Source organism: Scyliorhinus torazame, chromosome 23 (genome assembly GCF_047496885.1).
Source record: "Scyliorhinus torazame isolate Kashiwa2021f chromosome 23, sScyTor2.1, whole genome shotgun sequence".
Classification (NCBI taxonomy): domain Eukaryota; kingdom Metazoa; phylum Chordata; class Chondrichthyes; order Carcharhiniformes; family Scyliorhinidae; genus Scyliorhinus; species Scyliorhinus torazame.
Genome location: NC_092729.1, coordinates 11,380,769 through 11,401,475, shown reverse-complemented (window position 1 = coordinate 11,401,475; position 20,707 = coordinate 11,380,769). Strand labels below are relative to the sequence as shown.

Below are 20,707 nucleotides of genomic sequence, written 5' to 3'. Positions count from 1 at the left end.
ATGACCTGGAGGAGGGCGTAGAAGGATGGGTGAGTAATTTGCAGATGACACTAAAGTCGGAGGAGTTGTGGACAGTGCGGAAGGATATTACAAGTTACAGAGAGACATAGATAAGCTGCAGCGCTGGGCTGAGAGGTGGCAAATGGAGTTTAATGCAGAAAAGTGTGAGGTGATTCATTTTTGAAGGAATAACAGGAAGACAGAGTACTGGGCTAATGACAAGATTCTTGTCAGTGTGGATGAGCAGCGTGAGCTCGGTGTCCATGTCCATAGATCCCTGAAAGTTGCCAATCAGGTTGAGAGGGTTCTTAAGAAGGCGTATGGTGTGTTAGCTTTTATTGATAGAGGGACTGAGCTTCGGAGCCATGAGGTCATATTGCAGCTGTACAAAACTCTGGTGTGGCCGCATTTGGATTATTGCATGCAATTCTGGTCGCCGCATTACAGGAAGGATGTGGAAGCATTGGAAAGGGTGCAGAGGAGATTTACCAGAATGTTGCCTGGTATGGAGGGAAGATCTTATAAGGAAAGGCTGAGGGACTTGAGGCTGTTTTCGTTAGAGAGAAGAAGGTTAAGTGGTGACTTAATTGAGGCATACAAGATGATCAGAGGATTGGATAGGGTGGACAGTGAGAGCCTTTTTCCTCGGATGGTGATGTCTAGCACGAGGGGACATAGCTTTAAATTGAGGGGAGATAGATATAGGACCGATGGCAGAGGTAGGTTCTTTACTCAGAGAGTAGTAAGGGCCCGGAATTCCCTGCCTGCAGATGTAGTGGACTCGCCAACACTAAGAACATTCAAATGGTCATTGGATAGACATATGGGCGATAAGGGAATAGTGTAGATGGGCTTTAGAGTGGTTTCACAGGTCGGCGCAACATCGAGGGCCGAAGGGCCTGTACTGCGCCGTAATGTTCTATGTTCTATGAGATAGATGGGGAGGGGGGAACCCCCCCCCCTCCCCCACCGAGCGCGATGGAGAGGGGGGAACCCCCCCCCCCCCAACCGAGAGAGATGGAGAGGGGAGAGGGGGGACCCACCACCGAGAGAGATGGAGAGGGGAGAGGGGGGACCTACCACCGAGAGAGATGGAGATGGGGACCCCCCCCACCTAGTAAAATGGAGAGGGGGAAACCCCCACCACCCACCGAGAGAGATGGAGAGGGAGGACCCCCCCCCCCCACAACGAGAGAGATGGAGAGGGGGAACCCCCCCACCGAGATAGATGGATAGGGGGGACCCCCCCACCAAGAGAGATGGAGAGGGGGGACCCCCCCCCCGCCGAGAGAGATAAAGAGGGGGGAACCCCCACCACCGAGAGAGATGGAGAGGGGGGAATCCCCCCCCCCACCGAGAGAGATGGAGAGGGGGGAACCCCCCCCCCCAACTGAGAGAGATGTAGAGGGGGGAACCGCCCCACCTAGAGTGATGGAGGGGGGGGACCCCCCCAATCCACTGAAAGAACACGGCTGAAACCGATGGAGGGAGAAAAGAAAGGGGGGGTAAGGGGGTAAACATGGAGCAGGGGGTCACACACCAGGTCGGCCCGGAAGGGCATCACGGAGGGTCTGTGGGGGAGAGGGGGGAAGGGTTAGGGAAAGGGGGGTTGGGGGTGGGGGGGCAGACACGCCGAACTGAACGGCAACAGTTTGTAACTATAGAAACGTAAGAGACAGCCTTTTCACTCTCTGAGAAATGTAAACTAGCCGCAATGCACAGAATTGTGAAAATGGCAATAAAAAGATTTTTTCAATAAATTCAGAGAGCCCAGTTCAGTTTTTCCAATTCAGGGGCAATTTAGCGTGGCCAGTCCACCTGCCCTGCACATCTTTGGGTTGTGGGGTGGGGAAACCCACGCAAACACCGGGAGAATGTGCAAACTCCACACGGACAGTGACCCAGAGCCGGGATTGAACAGTGGTTAGCACTGCTGCCTCACAGCTACAGGGTCCCAGGTTCGATTCCCGGCTTTGGTCGCTGTCTGTGCGGAGTCTGCACGTTCTCCCCGTGTCTGCGTGGGTTTCCTCCGGGTGCTCCGGTTTCCTCCCACCGTCCAAAGACGTGCAGGTTAGGTCGGTTGGCCGTGATAATCCAAATTGCCCACAGTATCTAAAGATGTTCAGGTTAGGTGGGGTGACAGAGACGGGGTAGGGAGTGGGCCAAGGTATGGCGCTCTCTTCAGGTTTCACACTGTCTCTGTCATTATTGTTTACACCTACAATGCTGCCAAACTTTCTATCAAACTTTCTATCTCATTATCTTCAATCAGTACTAAACAAAGTCAAACTGAGACACACAGATACACACACAGGCACACACAGACTGCAATGAAGTTACTGAGAAAAGTCCCTAGTCTCCAAACTCTGGCGCCTGTTCGGGTACACTGAGGGAGAATACATAATGTCCAATTCACCAAACAGCACGTCCTTCGGGACGTCAGGGGGGAAACCGGAGCACCCGGGAGAAACCCACGCGGACAAGGGGAGAACGTGCAGACTCCGCACAGACTGCGACCCAAGCCAGGATTCGAACCTGGGACCCTGGAGCTGTGAAGCTGCAGTGCTACCCACTGTGCTACCGTGTAACTTACAGTGCCGCGTAAAGAATGCCACACATAAACGGCACCCCCCCCCCCCCAACACACTCACACGTGTATAGAAAAACACATACGCAAACTCAGACAGACTGGGTCAATACATCTTTCAAATGAAGAGAAATCTTTAACTTTGGGAGGTCTATCTGGCCTGTGTGTGACCCAAGTCACACACTGACTCTGAACATCCTCACAACAGCTTGGGGACAGATAGTTCTAAAGCAGTTTTCATAACCTTTGGGTATCACAAACTGCTTCACAGGCAATGGAGCCCTTTTGAAAAGTGGTAATGTAGGAAATGGACCAGCTAATTTCAGAGAGAGAGACACACAGAAACAGGATGAGATTGTACTGTACATGTTTCGCAGCTGACACTGAGACACACACGAGATGTACAAAACAATCATTATTCTGAAGCATTTTGATTAAATCAGCCCTGAGACTGAATTCCAGTGGTTCAGAGTCAAGCTTCATCTACACTGCCCATCAAACACTCACAACACAAATACTGTCTGGGCTTAAATACAGAGTCAAAATCCCTCTGTCCTGTCCAAGGAATTTTTCATTGCAGATAGTTATTTTTATTTTTTGGAAAAGCAGAACTTAAATTGCACCGAATCCCAGGGTGGACGCGTGTTTATTGCAATCATGAGTTCAGCCCTTCACATTCAAACATGAAGTTTAAGCTCCGATTACAGGTGTCTGCTTGTCTCTGTCTGTATATTCAATGTTCCTGTAGCTTATTCACTTGTCTGAAGTATTTGAATAATAGGCCTTGGTTAATCAATCCTTTCTCACAGCACATGGAAGTTGTGAATCCTCAAGGCTCTCAGTCTAATGTAGTTAACAAACAACTGCATCCTTTGATCCTCAATCCATTTCCCAACCCTAAATAGATCTCACAAATTTCCATAATGCAGGAATATCTCCATCAAAACTTCTAATCAGTTCCCAATACTCTTGTTAACACTTGCCTGTGTGAAGTAAATTCCACTGACAGATTCCGAAAGCTGCACAGAAAAATGACTGGTTATTTTAAACTTTGAAATGGAACTATTTTAACTTGTCCATCAGTCCTATTAAACAGGAATGTTGTCCCTGTGGGCTGACAGTCTCTCAGCGAGATTGAAACATTGAGGGACCCCACGTACTACATTTGACAACATTTGTGGCACTTCCAAAATCTACGATACATTGCTGTCTGTATTGTGTGAATCCAGCTGTGAAATATCTGTACAATTTAAACTTCCACTGTTTCTGTATTCTCATCATTTATAAAGATCACGGTTCTAATCTTTTTAAGTCTAAAGTACATCATCTTACATGTCCCTACACTGAAATGCGTCCACCAGTTCAGTCTTCAGCCAAAATATTAATATCTCTCTGCAATTTGTTTCAGCAATGCTGCTTACAATGCTGTCTAATGTTTGGTGTCATTGGCAAAATAGGATGTGTAGCATTCTATCAAATTGCCTGAAAGGGCTAATGTACACAGCAAAACTGTGTGTGTGTGCGCGCATGCACACATGTGTCTATGCAGGAGTGGATATGTGTGTACGCATTGATCTGGACACGTGTATGTATCTGTCAATGTGTGCACACGTATGTGTTTGTGTGTGGCAAACTAATCCCACTGCCCCACTCTCTCTGCATAGCCTTGTGTCAATCCAAACATATCCTACTGCCCCAATATGTCCCCAGAGCCATGTGTCAATCCAAATGTATCCCACTGCCCCACTCCCGCCACATAACCCTGGATTAATACAAACTAATCCCACTGTCCCGCTCTATCCCCAAAGTCCTGTATCAATCCCAAACTAATACAACTGCCCCGTCCTCTCCACATAGCCCTGTGTCAATCCCAAACTAATCCCACTGCCAACTCTACCCTCATTGCGCTCTATCAATCCCAAACGAATCTCACTACCTCACAATCTCCCCGTAGCCCTGTATCAATCCCAAACTAATCCCACAGCCACGTTCGGGATCCTCTTGGAAGGAGCGACCACAATATGGTGGAATTTCAAATACAGTTGGAGGATGACAAGGTAAAATCAAACACTCGTGTTTTGTGCTTAAACAAAGGCGATTACAATGGGATGAGAGAAGAACTAGCTGAGGTAGACTGGGAGCAAAGACTTCATGGTGAAGCAGTTGAGGCACAGTGGAGAACCTTCCGAGCGATCTTTCACAGTGTTCAGAAATGTTCATACCGACAAAAAAGAAAGACGGTAGAAAGGGGAAACATCGACCGTGGATATCTAAGGAGGTGAGGGAGAGTATCAAATTGAAGGAAAAAACATACAGAGTTGAGGGGATTAGATTATGACGAGAGGTTGAGTAGACTGGGACTGTACTCATTGGAGTTTAGAAGGATGCGGGGATGATCTTATTGAAACATATACAATTATGAAGGGAATAGATAGGATCGACGCGGCGAGGTTGTTTCCACTGGTCGGAGAAAGCAAAACTAGGGGGCATAGCTTCAAAATAAGGGGAAGTAGATTTAGGACCGAGTTTAGGAGGAACCTCTTCACCCAAAGGGTTGTGACTCTCTGGAATTCCTTGCCCAGTGAAGCAGTTGAGGCTCCTTCTTTAAACGTTTTTAAGAAAAAGATAGATACTTTTCTAAAGAATAAAGGGATTCGGGGATATGGTGTACGGGCCGGAGAGTGGAGCTGAATCCACAAAGATCAGCCATGATCTCATTAAATGGCGGAGCAGGCTCGAGGGGCCAGGTGGCCTACTCCTCTTCCTAGTTCTTATTTACAGAGGTCCCTGGGTAGTATATCATTACTTACGTGGTCCCTGGGTGGAATGTCATTATTTGCAGTAGTGCCTGGGTAGTATATTATTAGTTACAGTGGTCCATATGTAGTATATTATTATTTACATTGGTCCCTGGGTAGGATATCATTGTTTACACTGGTCACAGGGGAGTATATGATTCTTTACAGTGGTCCCTGCATAGTATCTCATTATTTTCAGTGGTCCCAAGATAGCATATCTTTATTTACAGTTGTCACTGGACAGTGTATCATTATTTACAGTTGTCACTGGACAGTGTATTATTATTTACAGTGGTCCCAGGGCAGTAAATCATTATTTGCCATGGTCACTGTGCAGAATATCATTCTTTACAGTGGCCTCTGGGCAAAATACCATTATTTACAGTGGTCCCTGGGTAGTAGATCATTAGTAACAGTGGTTCCTGGGTAGAATATCATTATTTACAGTGGACCCTGTGTAGTATGTCATTATTTACACTGGACCCTGAGTAGTATACCATTATTTACAGTGGCCCTGGGTAGGTATCATCATTTACAGTGGTCACTTTATAGTATTTCATTATTTACAATGGTCTCTGGGCAGTAGGTCTTTATTTACAGTGGCCCCTGAGTAGTTTCTCCTTATTTACAGTCGTCTCTGAGTAGTATATCATTATTTAGAGTTGTCCCTGCGCAGTATGTCATGACTTACAGTGGTTCTTGGGTAGTCTATCATTATTTGGGGCAGCACGGTAGCACAGTGGTTAGCACAATTGCTTCGCAGCTCCAGGGTCCCAGGTTCAATTCCGGCTTGGGTCACTGTCTGTGCGGAGTCTGCACATCCTCCCCGTGTGTGCGTGGGTTTCCTCCGGGTGCTCCGGTTTCCTCCCACAGTCCAAAGATGTGCAGGTTAGGTGGATTGGCCATGATAAATTGTCCTTAGTGTCCAAAATTGCACTTAGTGTTGTGTGGGGTTACTGGGTTATGGGGATGGGGTGGAGTTATTAACCTTGGGTAGGGTGCTCTTTCCAAGAGCCAATGCAGACTCGATGGGATGAATGGCCTCCTTCTGCACTGTAAATTATGTAATTTACAGTGGCCCCTGGTTGGTATATCTTTACTTTCAGTGGTCCTTGGGTAGTATAACATTATTTACAGTGGTCCCTGGTGAGTATATAAGTATTTACAGTGGTCCTTGGGCAGTATATCTGTATTTACAGTGGTCCCTGGGCAGTATGTCTTTATTTACAATGTCCCCTGGGTAGGATGACATTATTTACAGTGGTCCCTGGTGAGTATATAAGTATTTACAGTGGTCCTTGGGCGGTATATCTTTATTTACAGTGATCCCTGGTGAGTGTATAAGTATTTACAGTGGTCCTTGGGCAGTATATCTGTATTTACAGTGCTCCCTAGCCAGTATATCTTTATATACAGTGGCCCCTGGGTAGTATAACATTATTTAAAGTTGTCCCTGGGCAGTATATCTTTACTTACAGTGGTCCCTGGGTAGTATAACATTATTTAATGTTGGCCTGGTGAGTATGTCATTATTTACAGTGGTCCCTTGTCATGATACCTTTAGTTCCAATGGTCCCTCATTAGTATATCGTTATTTGCAAGTCGACCTTGGGTAGTAAATCGTTATTTACAGTGGCCCCTGGGCAGCATATCTTTATTTACAGTGGTCCCTGGGCAGTATATCTTTATTTACAGTGGTCCCTGGGTAGTATATCTTTATTTACAGTGGTCCCTGGGCAGTATATCTTTATTTACAGTGGTCCCTGGGCAGTATATCTTTATTTACAGTGGTCCCTGGGCAGTATAACATTATTTACAGTAGTCCCTGGTGAGTATATCATTATTTACAGTGATCCCTGGGTAGTATATCTTTATTTACAGTGGTCCCTGGGCAGTATATCTTTATTTACAGTGGTCCCTGGGCAGTATAACATTATTTACAGTAGTCCCTGGTGAGTATATCATTATTTACAGTGATCCCTGGGTAGTATATCTTTATTTACAGTGGTCCCTGGGCAGTATATCTTTATTTACAGTGGTCCCTGGGCAGTATATCTTTACTTACAGTGGTCCCTGGGCAGTATAACATTATTTACAGTAGTCCCTGGTGAGTATATCATTATTTACAGTGGTCCCTGGGTAGTATATCTTTATTTACAGTGGTCCCTGGGCAGTATATCTTTATTTACAGTGGTCCCTGGGCAGTATATCTTTATTTACAGTGGTCCCTGGGTGGTTTATCTTTATTTACAGTGGTCCCTGGGCAGTATATCTTTATTTACAGTGGTCCCTGGGCAGTATATCTTTATTTACAGTGGTCCCTGGGCAGTATATCTTTATTTACAGTGGTCCCTGGGCAGTATATCTTTATTTACAGTGGTGCCTGGGTGGTTTATCTTTATTTACAGTGGTCCCTGGGCAGTATATCTTTATTTACAGTGGCCCCTGGGTAGTATAACATTATTTACAGTAGTCCCTGGTGAGTATATCATTATTTACAGTGGTCCCTGGGCAGTATATCATTATTTACAGTGGTCCCTGGGTAGTATATCTTTATTTACAGTGGTCCCTGGGCAGTATATCTTTATTTACAGTGGTCCCTGGGCAGTATATCTTTATTTACAGTGGTCCCTGGGTGGTTTATCTTTATTTACAGTGGTCCCTGGGCAGTATATCTTTATTTACAGTGGTCCCTGGGCAGTATATCTTTATTTACAGTGGTCCCTCGGCAGTATATCTTTATTTACAGTGGTCCCTGGGCAGTATATCTTTATTTACAGTGGTGCCTGGGTGGTTTATCTTTATTTACAGTGGACCCTGGGCAGTATATCTTTATTTACAGTGGCCCCTGGGTAGTATAACATTATTTACAGTAGTCCCTGGTGAGTATATCATTATTTACAGTGGTCCCTGGGCAGTATATCATTATTTACAGTGGTCCCTGGGTGATTTATCTTTATTTACAGTGGTCCCTGGGCAGTATATCTTTATTTACAGTGGTCCCTGGGTAGTATATCTTTATTTACAGTGGTCCCTGGGTAGTATATCTTTATTTACAGTGGTCCCTGGGCAGTATATCTTTATTTACAGTGGCCCCTGGGCAGTATATCTTTACTTACAGTGGTCCCTGGGTAGTATATCTTTATTTACAGTGGTCCCTGGGTAGTATATCTTTATTTACAGTGGTCCCTGGGCAGTATATCTTTATTTACAGTGGTCCCTGGGCAGTATATCTTTATTTACAGTGGCCCCTGGGTAGTATATCTTTATTTACAGTGGTCCCTGGGTAGTATATCTTTATTTACAGTGGTCCCTGGGCAGTATATCTTTATTTACAGTGGCCCCTGGGCAGTATATCTTTACTTACAGTGGTCCCTGGGTAGTATAACATTATTTAAAGTTGGCCTGGTGAGTATCTCATTATTTACAGTGGTCCCTTGTCATGATACCTTTAGTTCCAATGGTCCCTCATTAGTATATCGTTATTTACAGTCGACCTTGGGTAGTAAATCGTTATTTACAGTGGCCCCTGGGCAGCATATCTTTATTTACAGTGGTCCCTGGGTGAGTATAACATTATTTACAGTAGTCCCTGGTGAGTATATCATTATTTACAGTGATCCCTGGGTAGTATATCTTTATTTACAGTGGTCCCTGGGCAGCATATCTTTATTTGCAGTGGTCCCTGGGTGGTTTATCTTTATTTACAGTGGTGCCTGGGTGGTTTATCTTTATTTACAGTGGTCCCTGGGCAGTATATCTTTATTTACAGTGGCCCCTGGGTAGTATAACATTATTTACAGTAGTCCCTGGTGAGTATATCATTATTTACAGTGGTCCCTGGGCAGTATATCATTATTTACAGTGGTCCCTGGGTGATTTATCTTTATTTACAGTGGTCCCTGGGCAGTATATCTTTATTTACAGTGGTCCCTGGGTAGTATATCTTTATTTACAGTGGTCCCTGGGTAGTATATCTTTATTTACAGTGGTCCCTGGGCAGTATATCTTTATTTACAGTGGCCCCTGGGCAGTATATCTTTACTTACAGTGGTCCCTGGGTAGTATATCTTTATTTACAGTGGTCCCTGGGTAGTATATCTTTATTTACAGTGGTCCCTGGGCAGTATATCTTTATTTACAGTGGTCCCTGGGCAGTATATCTTTATTTACAGTGGCCCCTGGGTAGTATATCTTTATTTACAGTGGTCCCTGGGTAGTATATCTTTATTTACAGTGGTCCCTGGGCAGTATATCTTTATTTACAGTGGCCCCTGGGCAGTATATCTTTACTTACAGTGGTCCCTGGGTAGTATAACATTATTTAAAGTTGGCCTGGTGAGTATCTCATTATTTACAGTGGTCCCTTGTCATGATACCTTTAGTTCCAATGGTCCCTCATTAGTATATCGTTATTTACAGTCGACCTTGGGTAGTAAATCGTTATTTACAGTGGCCCCTGGGCAGCATATCTTTATTTACAGTGGTCCCTGGGTGAGTATAACATTATTTACAGTAGTCCCTGGTGAGTATATCATTTTTTACAGTGATCCCTGTGTAGTATATCTTTATTTACAGTGGTCCCTGGGCAGCATATCTTTATTTGCAGTGGTCCCTGGGTGGTTTATCTTTATTTACAGTGGTCCCTGGGTAGTATATCTTTATTTGCAGTGGTCCCTGGGTAGTATATCTTTATTTGCAGTGGTCCCTGGGCAGTATATCTTTATTTACAGTGGTCCCTGGGTAGTATAACATTATGTACAGTAGTCCCAGGTGAGTATATCATGATTTACAGTGTTCCCTGGGTAGTATATCTCTATTCACAGTGGTCCGTGGGCGCATATCTTTATTTACAGTGGTCCCTGGGTAGTATATCATTATTTACAGTAGTCCCTGGTGAGTATATCATTATTTACAGTGGTCCCTGGGTAGTATATCTTTATTTACACTGGTCCCTGGAAAGCATATCTTTATTTGCAGTGGTCCCTGGGTAGTTTAACATTATTTATAGTGGTCCTTGGGTAGTATATCATTAATTACAGTGGTCCCTGGGTAGTTTAACATTATTTACAGTGGTCCTTGGGTAGTATATCATTATTTACAGTGATTCGTGCGTAGTATATCATTATTTACTGTTGTCCCTGTGTAGTATATCATTATATACAGTGGTCCCTGGGTAGTATATAATTATTTACAGTGGTCCCAGGGTAGTATATCATTATTTACAGTGTTCCCTGGCAATATATCTTTATTCACAGTGATCCGTTGGTCCTATATCATTATCCACAGTGGTCCCTGTGTAGTATATTATTATTTACAGTGGTCACTGTGTAGTATTTCTTTATTTACAGTTGTCTCTGTGTGAAAGTCAATATTTTCGCTTCCTTGAGAGAAAAATTCAACACATTCGTTCAGACAGAATAACAAGCTTTATTGTCAAAAACAGCTGCTTGCAATAATGGCTGAAACTTGAAGCAAGAGAGCAGTCAACAAAACTGCTCAGTCTTTCACAAGTTCCGTGCTTTGTGGAGAATTAAGTTAATATTTATACATTAACTTTATCAAGATTATGTGACAACAGCATGGTCAGTAGTTTAATCGGAAATACAATCGGAAGCAAAGACCAGACCATGTTTGGTCATATCACTCAAACCATTATTTAGTCCTCGGAGGGATCATTGAAAGGTCAGAATACATTTGTTTCTCCCTGAACCTATCTTTGTTTTAAATTCCTACGGCCCTGGGTTATGACGAGTTAGTTTTATCAGGAGTTGCCGAGGTCCGATGTTTTGGAATGGCTCGACATTCGCTGATCTTTTCAGACTTCAAGTTATGCAGAGTTGGCCTACGGCCATACAGCTCTGAAAATGGTTTGGGCAGCATTCTCTACCTGGGCCTGGGGAGCTGGAATGAGTAGTTTCAGTCTATCTGGTATCGTCTCAAACCTTTTGACCAGTCTTCCCATTGACCAGTTTTCCCATCATGCCATTACTTAATTCGTACCATATCACATTCCCTCCTTTTGTCATCATAAAGAACTGTTCCGTTTTAGAAATAGTCCTTTCTGCTCGCGAGGGGGAGTGCTTAAGGGTGGGTAGGTGACGCATTTGAGGTACAACATATCCCAAAAAGCAGGATCATGTCCAATCAATGGGGAGCCATGGATATGCTTTAGTGCCGCATATGAAATAGGTTCCATTATAGGCCGTAAAATCATCAGCTAATGTCATCCAGGGGATTGGGGATGTCTGTCCCCATGAAATGTTAGAGGTTATATTCCATACCCTGGACCAATCACGGTTAAACATGCCCTTGTTGGATATGCCTGGTACCGGTCCTTGCCAGTCAACTGTAAGGTTGCACCTACTTTGCCCCATTAACTTTCCTTTCCCTGATTTATTAAAACACATGGAACCTTGAACATTATACGAGTGGACAGTGATGGAGGGTGGAGTCAAGGCATGATTATAGGTCGGTTGATACGAAGCTGAAAATCTAGTTATGTCATAGCCAGCAGATTTCCATATTTCCATATCCCCCTATCTCCTCTGCTCCCTGTTTGATTTTGTTGTAAAATCCATTCAACCGTCTCTGCGATATGAAAGGGGAGGGGTTGGAGAGGTATTCCTTCCCTCGAATGGACGGGGATGTGGGTACAAACCCAACACTTGCTTACGTTCAATTTGTCGGCATAAAGATATGACATATATAAATAGGTATTTGAAGGCAGGTCTCGCTTAGGTCGTTTTTTTACTACCGAGTGGCCATTAAGGCTAAATAGTCCAGAGAGTCCAAAAATTATAATGAAGATCTTCATCCTGTGTTCTCGTCTGGGGAGGAGACTATCTTCTTGCAATCGGATAGATGTATCCAACTTGAACGTCCTTCAAGTTTGATGGAAGTTGGTGTCGTCAGCAGTACGAGGAAGGGTCCGCTCCAGCGTTGTCCTAGTTTCTTTCTGTCCCAGTTTTTCACCAACACATGTCTCCGGGTTTGATCACTGGATATCGAGAGACGGCTGTCCCTGCCGTTACTGGGAGATGTGCCTGTTTTACCTGTGAGTGGAGAAACTTCAGAGAAAGTGTTAATTGCTTCAAATAGTTCTGCATTTGTTCCCCCATCACGTGGAGGTCTACTCCCTCTAGGGGGTTTTCATGGGCATCCCAGGGTGTCCTCATTGGCTGACCATAGACTATCTCGGCAGCTGACAGTCCGGTCCGCGAATGTGGAGTCACTCGCATGTGAAACAGTGCCAAGGGTAATACTTTTAGCCAATTTAACCCAGTGTCTTCAGTTAATTTAGATAATTTTTCTTTTAAAGTCCCGTTGGCTCTTTCCACAATTCTTGCAGCCTGCGGGTGATACGTGCAGTGCAGTTGCTGTTTAATTACGAGTGCTTCGCACAATTCAGCATTGATCCGAGCTACAAAATGTGGGCTGTTGTCTGAGCTCACCATTTTGCGTACCCCAAAACGAGGAATGACTTCCGTTAACAACAACTTCACCACTGTATGTGCCGTACAATTAGTGGTGGGGAAGGGTTCAATCCATTTACTAAACACATCGATTATTACTAAACAATATTTGTAGCACTGTGCTTTTGGCAATTCGATAAAATCAAGCTGTATGCAGGCAAAAGGGCCATCTGGCAAGGGAGTGGTTCCTGGAGGGCATTTAATGCCTTTACCCTTATTATGTTTCATGCAAATGACGCATCGATCCAGCCGCGTTTGCGCTGCTGTATTCAAATCTGGGTGCCACCAAGTTTTCAGGAGTAGCTGTGCTATTACCTCCTTGCCAAGATGGGTACAAGAATGCAAATAATCAATGAGTATCGGCAATAAAGAATTCGGAATACAAACTTGACCAACGGGGGTAAGCCAGAGGTCTCGTGTCAAGGAGTGTGAACACCCCATTGACTTCCATAGTGTGCGCTCGGAATCAGAGGCGTCCCTCTGTAAATTATGAACTTCAGTTATCTCTGGCATGCCCTTCGTTCCTCATGCAGGTACCTGGTTTAGAGCCTGATTAGCCCCACTGGGAACAATCAGAGAACAATAGCAGCAGCCGTAGCAGCCGAATCAGCACGGGCATTCCCTAATTGAACAGGAATGTCCCCCTTTGTGTGCGCAGCACATTTAATAATTGCCAATTGATGGGGAAGCTGAATTGCATCGAGGAGATTTTTAACCCAAAGAACATTTTGAATGGGAGCTCCCGCAGAGCTGAGAAAGCCTCGCTGTTGCCAGAGGCGACCGAAATCGTGGGTCGCGCCAAAGGCATACCTAGAATCAGTGTAAACATTAGTACTTTTGTCTGTGGCCAAAATACTTGCTTGAGTAAGGGCAAATAGCTCGGCTTTTTGTGCGGAGACAGAGGTCTCGAAGGCTGCTGCTTCCTGCACGTCAGTGTCAGTTACCACGGCATATCCCGACTGTGGGATGCCAGTGAGAGAAATGGAGGAACTGCCATCAACATAAAAAATTAGATCTGGATTATCAATAGGCCGGTCCGTTAAATCCGGGAGAGGCGCAGTAAGGAAGTGATCCCGAAGCAAACAATCGTGTGGCGGGTCCGCAAGGTCATCGGGGGGGGGGGGGGGGGCTGTTCGAGGAACACAGCAGGATTTAAGGTAGAACAGTAATGAAAAGAGAGGTAGGGGTTTTGCAGTCGTGAAACCTCACAGCGGCTCAAGCGGGCTGAGATGTTAGGAGAGCCACAATAGAGTGGGAGGTATGCACTTGTACTGGCTGGTGAAGGGTCAGATTAGAGGCTGCCTGCACTAACAAATGGACAGCTGTAAGAATTTCATTGGAGGGAGGTAGACCGCAAGCTACACGATCCAATTTAGTAGAATAGTAGGCGACCGGGCGACGCCGGTCACTGTGCTCTTGTATAAGAACACCAGTGGCACATTCATCAAGAACATTAACGTACAACTGAAAGGGCCTGTCATACATAGGCCGTCCAAACGCTTGGGGGGGGGGGGGGGTGGGTAGCCAGGGCGTTTTTGAGAGTAACAAAAAATTATTTTGCTGAATCAGGAAGTTCAAACTTAAGAGGAGCATTTTGAGAGGAGTACGGAGTTAAATCTTCAGTATGGACAGTAACATTCGGAATCCATTGTCTGCAAAAGCTCACCAATCCTAAAAAGGCTCGCACCTGCTTGGGCGAGACAGGAAATGGGGTCTGCAGTATCGGAGTAATGCGTTCCTGAGTAAGGGAGCGATCCGTAGCACTTATTAGGACACCAAAAAATTTGACCTGCCGTTGGCCTTTGTGCACTATAGTGGACGGGATCACATATCCCCATGAATGGAGACGGAGGAGCGGGTAAACGGTGTCACGCTGGTTAGCGTTGACGTCAGGGCTGGCAAGGAGTAAATCATCAACATATTGGATGATGGTGGAGCCACCAGGAGTTGATAATGTTGCTAACTGGGAGTGCACTGCTTGTGAGAAAAGGGTTGGAGAATGAATGAAGCCCTGTGGGAGCCTAGTCCAAGTGTATTGGTTGCCCTTAAATGTAAAGGCAAACAAATACTGTGATTCAGGGGCGAGGGGTATCGCAAAAAAGGCATGTTGTAAATCAACAAGGGTGAAAACAGTCGCTTCTGGTGGGACATTACTAAGGATTGTCGCCGGGTTTGGGGCAATAGGATGTAAGGGTTCCACTATCTGATTAATACGTCGGAGGTCTTGGACCAAACGCCATTCGGATGGTTTTCCTATCTTAGAAACTGGAAGAATCAGGGTTTTACAGGGCGATTGGCATGGTACCACAATTCCCTGTTGAAGGAACGATTGAATCATGACCGAGACTCCTTCTTCAGCCTCGGGGTGCAAAGGGTACTGTGAAATTGAGGCCAAGGGCATGTTAGGTTTAACTTTAATAACAACGGGAGGGACATTAGTGAGACCAACCTCGTGTTTGGAGGCCGCCCATAAATCTGCGGGTAGTTCAGAAGTCGTTGATTGGACTGAACGATGGTGTTGCAGTGTGCCAATAAGGACAAATGGGCGTTGAAAATATTCTAAAGTGCCTGCGGGTAGGATTTGACTTCCATTAAAGAAAGGATCAGCTTGTCCTCGCAGTGCAGCTGCCAGAAATCGCAAGGACTTGGCACCTGGGGTGACACAAGTCCCGACTGACGCCAGAGGCCATGGGGTAAATCGACAAGAAAGGCAGACCCTTCTTTTTCCTTAGCGAGGCAAAGAAAGGAAACGGATTGTAGAGAACAGAGGGCATCTTGGTAAATGCTCTCTAAATCAGGCGAGCATCCTGCATGATCGTAGCAAAGAGTGACATGTGGATCGGGAATATCTAAGGGAGGTGAAAAGTGTGAGGGATCAAAATCAACCGACCACCACTGTGGAGCAGTGAAAAGGGGAACATTTCGATGCTGGGCCGACCACCACTGTGGAGCAGTGAAAAGGGGAACATTTCGATGGTGGGCCGACCACCACTGTGGAGCAGTGAAAAGGGGAACATTTCGATGCTGGGCCGGCCACCACTGTGGAGCAGTGAAAAGGGGAACATTTCGATGCTGGGCCGACCACCACTGTGGAGCAGTGAAAAGGGGAACATTTCGATGCTGGACCGACCACCACTGTGGAGCAGTGAAAAGGGGAACATTTCGATGCTGGGCCGACCACCACTGTGGAGCAGTGAAAAGGGGAACATTTCGATGGTGGGCCGACCACCACTGTGGAGCAGTGAAAAGGGGAACATTTCGATGCTGGGCCGACCACCACTGTGGAGCAGTGAAAAGGGGAACATTTCGATGCTGGGCCGACCACCACTGTGGAGCAGTGAAAAGGGGAACATTTCGATGGTGGGCCGACCACCACTGTGGAGCAGTGAAAAGGGGAACATTTCGATGCTGGGCCGACCACCACTGTGGAGCAGTGAAAAGGGGAACATTTCGATGCTGGGCCGACCACCACTGTGGAGCAGTGAAAAGGGGAACATTTCGATGCTGGGCCGACCACCACTGTGGAGCAGTGAAAAGGGGAACATTTCGAAGCTGGGCCGACCACCACTGTGGAGCAGTGAAAAGGGGAACATTTCGATGGTGGGCCGACCACCACTGTGGAGCAGTGAAAAGGGGAACATTTCGATGCTGGGCCGACCACCACTGTGGAGCAGTGAAAAGGGGAACATTTCGATGCTGGGCCGACCACCACTGTGGAGCAGTGAAAAGGGGAACATTTCGATGCTGGGCCGACCACCACTGTGGAGCAGTGAAAAGGGGAACATTTCGATGCTGGGCCGACCACCACTGTGGAGCAGTGAAAAGGGGAACATTTCGATGCTGGGCCGACCACCACTGTGGAGCAGTGAAAAGGGGAACATTTCGAAGCTGGGCCGACCACCACTGTGGAGCAGTGAAAAGGGGAACATTTCGATGCTGGGCCGACCACCACTGTGGAGCAGTGAAAAGGGGAACATTTCGATGCTGGGCCGACCACCACTGTGGAGCAGTGAAAAGGGGAACATTTCGATGCTGGACCGACCACCACTGTGGAGCAGTGAAAAGGGGAACATTTCGATGCTGGGCCGACCACCACTGTGGAGCAGTGAAAAGGGGAACATTTCGATGCTGGGCCGACCACCACTGTGGAGCAGTGAAAAGGGGAACATTTCGATGCTGGGTCGACCACCACTGTGGAGCAGTGAAAAGGGGAACATTTCGATGCTGGGCCGACCACCACTGTGGAGCAGTGAAAAGGGGAACATTTCGATGCTGGGCCGGCCACCACTGTGGAGCAGTGAAAAGGGGAACATTTCGATGCTGGGCCGACCACCACTGTGGAGCAGTGAAAAGGGGAACATTTCGATGCTGGACCGACCACCACTGTGGAGCAGTGAAAAGGGGAACATTTCGATGCTGGGCCGACCACCACTGTGGAGCAGTGAAAAGGGGAACATTTCGATGCTGGACCGACCACCACTGTGGAGCAGTGAAAAGGGGAACATTTCGATGCTGGGCCGACCACCACTGTGGAGCAGTGAAAAGGGGAACATTTCGATGCTGGGCCGACCACCACTGTGGAGCAGTGAAAAGGGGAACATTTCGATGCTGGGCCGACCACCACTGTGGAGCAGTGAAAAGGGGAACATTTCGATGCTGGGCCGACCACCACTGTGGAGCAGTGAAAAGGGGAACATTTCGATGCTGGGCCGACCACCACTGTGGAGCAGTGAAAAGGGGAACATTTCGATGCTGGGCCGACCACCACTGTGGAGCAGTGAAAAGGGGAACATTTCGATGCTGGGCCGGCCACCACTGTGGAGCAGTGAAAAGGGGAACATTTCGATGCTGGGCCGACCACCACTGTGGAGCAGTGAAAAGGGGAACATTTCGATGCTGGGCCGACCACCACTGTGGAGCAGTGAAAAGGGGAACATTTCGATGCTGGACCGACCACCGCTGTGGAGCAGTGAAAAGGGGAACATTTCGATGCTGGGCCGACCACCACTGTGGAGCAGTGAAAAGGGGAACATTTCGATGCTGGGCCTGCGGGATAGCTGATATAGTAATGCGGTTATCAAGGCAAACAGTTTCCACCTGCAAGGGACACAGCAAGTCACGTCCGGCCAGGTTGACACTGAGGACGAGGGTAACTGTGAAAGGGATGCAACATTCCCAGCCCTCAAATTGAACAGAGAGCGGCTTCATAAGCGGATAAACAAAACCTTCCCTCATGAAACAAGCAAGTTTCACATGCTTATCAGAAAGGGGAAAGCAATTTTTCTGAATTAATGTCCAGTCTAGCAGAGAATGAGTCGTGCCTGTGTCAATCAGGAAGGGGATAGGCTCGCCCTCTATGTACATCGCAGCGGTGGGCTAGTCAGAGTGGTCTGTTAAGAGGACCAGAAAGTTCGATCGGGCTAGTCAGTAGGGGTGAGAGGTAGTAAAGGGTGTCTACCGACGGGGTCGAAATCTACCTTGTCATCGGGGTGCTGGACAATCGCTAGCGTAGTGCCCTGTCCATTGACAGTTGAAGCAAGTGACATTATACTTGGCAGGAGGACGACGCGGAGGACACTGTCGAAATCCTCCATGTGCGGAGTGAACGGGTAAGCAGCCTGTGGGCTGTAACCAAATTCAGGAGGGTCCGTGCAATCTGTGCGATAGTAACGTGAATCTGTCTGACAGTTCTGACCTTTAGGAGCTCTTCTTTGAGAGGGACGTTGGATGGATTCGGATTTAATTCTCGGCGAAGTGTCTTTGTAACAGGTCTCACGGTTGCGGCCATTGCTCCAATAATAAGGCACAGCCCGTTTCATTTGATGTTTAGAATTGTCAGACCAGTCCATGTTATCAGTTTTAATACTGGATGCTACGCGGTCAGGCAAAACCTGCATTAATAGTGCATTAAATTGGGGAGACTGTGTGCCTGCATTGAAAGCAATGTCCCCGGAGTGTACACGCCACAAAAGCGATCAAAAAATTCTGTACCATCTTCCTTAGAAGTGGGGGTACATTGAAGGAGTTCGGCGATGTCAACGGGTTTACGGAGAACCCGTTTTTGTGCAGGGAACATTAACGTACGCTGATCGTCCTCCGTTTGGTGTGCGGCGCTGAAGGTCGTCCACGTGTCCCATGAAGTCCTAATTCATTTTCCCATTTTTCCCCTAATTCTGGGGAAGGGATGAATGAATCAGAGAATATTGATCATGTGCGGTAGCACCGTACATGGTCGCAGTTCCCCTCAAAAACTCAGTGAACCCCTCTGGGTCATCTTTGCAGGAGGGCCATTGGGCCATGATCAAACATAGCTCATGGGGTTTAAAAGCCTCAATGAATATGCAGGTACCACCCACACCTCAATGAATGGGTCGTCATTATCACCAGCGTGGGGATTAATAACACTCCTAATGGGATAATTTGCGAGGGGTGGCGGTGGCGTAAAAGTTTCCTCCTCCTTAGGTTGGAGTGATAAATCAAGAAAAGCCTGATTAACAGAGGTAAAGGGTTGTTCCATATACGGCTTGCGTATGTGACCGAGTGCGTGTTGCTACGGGGGATGCGTTATCAGGAGTTTCATTGGCAGTGGGATCATAAGGGGGAGTCTGGCCTTCGGACAGGGGAATTGTAGGGTCAGGGTGTGCAGGATGAGGATGGGGTCCAGGGGTTAAATCCTCCTCCTCTTCCGTATCGTCTGAATAGGGAAACATCGGCATGCCAGAGCAACTGGGAGGATCCTCCTTTCGTTTAATCTGCTTGGCTAGTCCTCTCTGCCTATTGGTTGGAGAATATTATTTATTTTCGCCTTGTTGTTTATGCTTTCTATCCCAAAGTTCACATTCCAATTTTAAAGTCTCCCAATTCTTTGCTTTACCATCCACACAATTATCAATCCCTTTTCTACGGGCATTGTCTCTCCAACTCATTAATAGTGATTGTTCGTGGAGCTTAGTGGACTGCTTCCTCCACTCTGAGATTTTAAACTTCCACTTAAAGCCTGCATTTCTCTGCCAAATGATTTTCTCAGCATAAATGCAATTATCGTAGTTCCAGGTACCCCATGGTGGCCAAATATCGTTACCCAATTTATTGTTCAGCGCTGCAGATAATTTTCGGAAATTACGTTAATGGAAGGGTTTTCAGAACACATGCAAAATAGAGGGGAATTGCCCCTGGTTTTGTCTAAACTCTGTCCCATAATGTCAATAAAATGGGCCCCTGGCAATCAAAAAAAATTCCTGGTACCAAATCAGATTTCAGGGTTCCTGCCCCAAATTGTATAGAGGTTCCTGACCCAAATTTAAACCTGTAAAACAAGCAAGAGGTCCCTGACCTAATTGGGGTCCCTGACCCGCTGTACTCTACTAACAATTTAATAAGTACAATATAGATTCGAGTACCGTCACCTGTTTAGTTACTTCCATCAGGGATGAGGGGTCGAACCACTAATCCGAGAGAGAGAGAGACCAAGGTTAATCTTACCTTGTGTCAGCGTCTGTCTCTTTCCTCCGGGTGTGGCTCGATCACTTCTTCAGTCCCCCACGGAATTCACTCAGGATATTGGTAACTGCTCGCTTGCGCCAAATTGTGAAAGTCAATATTTTCGCTTCTGTGAGAGAAAAATTCAACACACTCGTTAAGACAGAATAACAAGCTTTATTGTCGAAAACAACTGCTTGCAGTAATGGCTGAAACTTGAAGTCAGAGGGCTGTCAACAAAACTGCTCAGTCTGTCACAAGTTCCGTGCTTTGTGGAGAATTAAGTTAATATTTATACATTAACTTTATCAAGATTATGTGACAACAGTATGGTCAGTAGTTTAATCGGAAATACAAACGGAAGTAAA

The 20,707-nt window shown here is 46.3% G+C and overlaps 2 long non-coding RNA genes across 5 annotated transcripts in view; one reads left to right on the top strand and one right to left on the bottom strand.

Annotated features, from left to right (window-relative positions):
- Positions 1 to 20,707, top strand: part of LOC140399697 (uncharacterized) — a 773,593-nt gene that overhangs the window by 588,568 nt on the left and 164,318 nt on the right. The gene's annotated exons all lie outside the window — the stretch shown is intronic.
- The window catches only part of LOC140399695 (uncharacterized), a 140,089-nt gene continuing 139,738 nt past the window's right edge, over positions 20,357 to 20,707 (bottom strand). For 3 of the 4 annotated variants that reach the window (XR_011937791.1, XR_011937789.1, XR_011937790.1), the window contains exon 5: positions 20,357 to 20,469. This is a non-coding gene — a long non-coding RNA (uncharacterized lncRNA). The remainder of the gene's footprint in view (positions 20,470 to 20,707) is intronic. The other variant, XR_011937788.1, reaches the window with a different exon arrangement.